We start from the raw sequence: 4,415 nt of genomic DNA on the forward strand, positions 1-4,415 counted from the left end.
CACCAGCTTGGCGTTCATCAGCTGGGATAAAACCTGGATAAAACCTGGGTGAATCTGAGAGGAAGCCCGGGGAGTGTTGAGCAAGGAGTACAAATGGCTTGGTTCACACATATCTTAATCACATTTCGCTAATGTACCGTAGCTGGATAGCAACCCACCTTTCTCACACTGTATTTTAATTTTATCATACAAATCCAAATCATTAGATTCCTCATTATTTAATAATAAGCTCAGCCTTTTTGTGAATGTAATGTCTGGAGATCTCACATGACAGAGCTGAGAGTTTGCACATGTTTTGGTACTGAGACTTTGGTGGAGTTTTGTTCAGTGACTGGTTGCCCCTTCCAGCTGTAGCCATAAGTTTTAGTGGAGTCACTGCATAGTTAAAGCTCAAGGCTTTTAATATTGATACAGTCTTATTAAGACAAGCCAGATGGGGAGAAAAGTGAAAAACAAGCTGTAATGAGCACTGCCAACCTTCTGTGTGGCAACGTAGGGAATAGATGATCAGACAGAGTGGACATACGACACAGCTGTATGACAGCTGGCTCACCCACAAAACTCACGTATACAGGCCATGTTGTAGACAGTATGCAGAAAGCAACATAAACATCAACACATGGAAAATCACACATAGAAGTACCTAATTTCTTGAAATAGATCTACCTACACTTTTTTTCAATACTATTTTGCTCAACATGACATTTGCTCAGATATCTTCAACCTTTTCACAAATTTAGGCATGATGCCAAGTCCTTTGCATTACCCAACCAAGAATCAAAAAGGCCATTTTAAAACACTTTTTCTTGTACCAGTAATTGTTTGGTATGTTAAATCTGAGGCTGCTATATATTTTCTGCATATTGTTTTGTGTTTTGTGGAAGTTAGATTGATGATTTATTAATTTTATCCAAACGTTGTCACTCCAGGTCTCCATCCATGTGTGGCATTATTGTATAAAGGCTCTCTGATGAGCTCTCCTTCTGATTTAGCGTTGTGTTGGATCTTCCTTGTGACAGTAGTGTTGACGGTGACATGTCATGCTGCTTCTATTTCATAATACTGAATGGCCTTTTTTATATGTGCCTCTCCTTAAATGGAGCAGTCTGCCCATAGTCATGTTGCCCATGTTTTTCAGTTCTAATAGGTAACAATATATCATAACAACATTGGAAATGGTGTAAGTTACTGAGCATAACTTCAAAATAATAACAAGTAAATAATAACAAGCATCTTTTTTTTACGCTTATTGATGACATTATGAAAATGTCTCTGAAGAAGAAAACAGGTTTTGGCTTTTTTGGACTATGTATTTTAAGTCATCTGGGAAAGCATCAACTCAAATTATGTTTGCATGTTTGTTTAATTTAAAATTGTGACACTGGATGATGAATTTGAGCTCTGTCGTTTGTTACTTACTTTACAGTTTTGTCTAAAATCTCACACTGACCTACCTTGTACTAGTTATGTATTTCTTGCTATTCAACAGTGGGACCTCATTGCATTCTGCTTAAGATAATAATCATCACTTTACTATTTTGAAAGTACTAAAATACCTCTAAAATTGAAATTGATTTTAACATTTTTCAGATATACCAGAACAATTCAGTTGCTGTCAGTCTTGTTTAATTTGTGCACATGGATTGTGTGTTTTGTGGCTAACGGCCTGTGTCCTCCTGCTTTTCTCTGTACTTGTGGTATCTGTGATCGCAGCGTAGAGATAGTTTGTCCTTGCACTGCAGTTGGCTCTTTCAAGGCTACTCGACAGAAACAACAAAAAAAGGCTTCCAAAATGCTACTGTGCATATGAATCCATTTCAGTGTACCCAACTTGTTCACAGATTTGGTCAAATCTGTTGGAAAACATTATGAAGTGTGCTGCTGTTGCACAACAGATATCTGTTGTGATTCGTTATGATTTAAGTATTTTTGAAACAAAAGTATAACATACAGATTTGTAATGCACTGATCAAAAAGTGATGCCTAATGTCGATCCAATGTCAATCCAAGTCTGCAAGAATATTAGAAGGCTTGATATGTTTCTGAATGAGTTAAAACTTTAAGTAATGGCAGATCTACCTGTTGTGTTGTGTTGGAGAGAAATAACATTACCAGTTATGTTTGGGGTATTGCTTATATGTACTGTATTAGTGTGTGTGTGTGTGTGTGTGTGTGTGTGTGTGTGTGTGTGTGTGTGTGTGTGTGTATGTGTTTGTGTGTGTGTGTGTGTGTGTGTGTGTGTGTGTGTGTGTGTGTGTGTGTGTGTGTGTGCACGCGCACATGTGTGTATAAGAGTGAGTACTGGATGTGTGTGTGGGCCTGCATGTATACAGTATGAGTGTAAATAATGTACATATCAAAGCTGATATCGGTGGACTTCTGGCTATAAGCTCCTTCATCGACTCATGTGTCTCCTGCTTTGTCCAAGCGATAAGTCCATCTACTGTATCTCTGTTGTACATCTCTGTGTGTCCTTGGCTTTTAGCCCCTACTCACCTGCTATTCTGTGTGTGTGTGTGTGTGTGTGTGTGTGTGTGTGTGTGTGTGTGTGTGTGTGTGTGTGTGTGTGTGTGTGTGTGTGCGTGTGTGTGTGCGCAAACTTGCATGTATGTAAGAAAACTTCTGTTCTTTTGTGGTCAACTTTGTGTTCTTACTGTAAATTCATCTGGCAGAACATGATGGCAATATTAAGATTTTTGTTGAGGAAAAATGTGAATGTATCACTCTTGTAAGTTCTGTTTATCCATTTTTATGGAGATAATCAAATGTATGTGGAGAATAGAGTTGTGCATATTATTGTGAAGGGCCTGCCAGTCATAGGATGACTGAGCTGTATGTTCAGAGGTCCATAAGTGTGAAACGATGTGAAGAATTATTTGCCAAATGATGCCCTGTGAATAATATTAGAAACTGGAAAGGCAGGGATTGCAGACTGTGATGCTTTTGAACATATATACAATAAAAGCTATGTTCTCTAGCAAATTATGCTTTGCTTTTATTTCACAACCCTTATCTCAAACCTCGGAATGAAATAAATCTCCATTTTCATTTCATCCCTACATTACTGCGCTTACCTGCTGTGCAAAAATTTTTCACCAAGACTCCTTATTTTGCATTTGTAATGATTTCCCTTTGTTCAATAGCTTATTTTCATCTGTTCATGGGTACTTTCATATGTGTAGGATACGAAACACAAGATAAACATGAAGTAAATGTAGCTGTGAATTTATTGTAAAACGCTAATATAAAACATCTGTCCAATGAATCATATCTTTATGAAGGTAATTTGATGATAAAGGGGTATTTATTCAACTCTATGGCCGTGTCTAATTGTTAGTCCACCTGAACATAAATGAGGCAGACAATCTCATTTGTGTTCTTCGTATAGCTAGTTGAGTGTAAGTAGAGAACACACACTGTACGCAGCAGTGTCCCTGTGGGTACGCCAGTCATAATTTCAAGCCAATGCTGCCATCTCGTGGATGCATTTAGGTATTGGAATTATTACTGTATCTGCAAAACAGAATGTTTGGGTTTATATTCCAATATATTTTCATGTTTAGAATTGTCACCTGCTGCTTGAATTCTTAGTTTCTCTGTGCACAAATAAAAATATTATCCAACATAAAGGTGCATGATAATTGATCAGAATGAAGACAATTGAATATCTGAGGCTCAACATGTCCCTGGGGAGGATACCTAAACCCCAACCGTTGAAATTAAATGTATGTCTTGAAAGAGGCTTTCTAATGGCCTGCTGTTTGTGATCCAAGTTATATTACTCAGAATAATAATAACAAAATGTATATTCAAGGCAGACAATTCATTACAATTTAATGAATGGAGGGCGGCAAGGGACCTGGATAATGGATAGGGGTGCCACAGGGGAAGTATTAAACATACACATGTTAAAGAGATGTATAAAGAGTACAGTATATGATGACAATAAGCCTACATTGAGCAAAACGGAGGATTAACAGGTGCGATATATTAGTGCTGTGACGGTATGCATAACTTCCCCCAGTGACAGTGAATGCAGCACGAGCCACCTTTTGACCAGCAGGTGGTGCAAGGTGCTAAATGTCCATCTCCCGTCCCGTCAATCATTTCTCTCCAGAGCGTCACGTTAGCAGGGCAAGTTAACGCTCACACTTTGTTCAGGAGTCAAAGACGTGCACACCATGGGGACTGTCTGTCGAAAGTGACAGTTGGCGCTTTCATGAAACTTTTCAAGACGGTTCAGCCTTATTTTCGGATGTTCATCCCCCAGTTAGCTCGCAAACGTTACACCGGTTATTTTATTCATATCAATATATCCTGAGAGGCGCGGCATATTGCTGACTGGCTGCTGAAACGGTAGCTTGTAGCATTATTTCCAGTTCAGACGAGTCTACAAGTGGAGGAAACGACGCAAG

Source organism: Taurulus bubalis (assembly GCF_910589615.1).
Source record: "Taurulus bubalis genome assembly, chromosome: 8".
NCBI classification, from domain to species: domain Eukaryota; kingdom Metazoa; phylum Chordata; class Actinopteri; order Perciformes; family Cottidae; genus Taurulus; species Taurulus bubalis.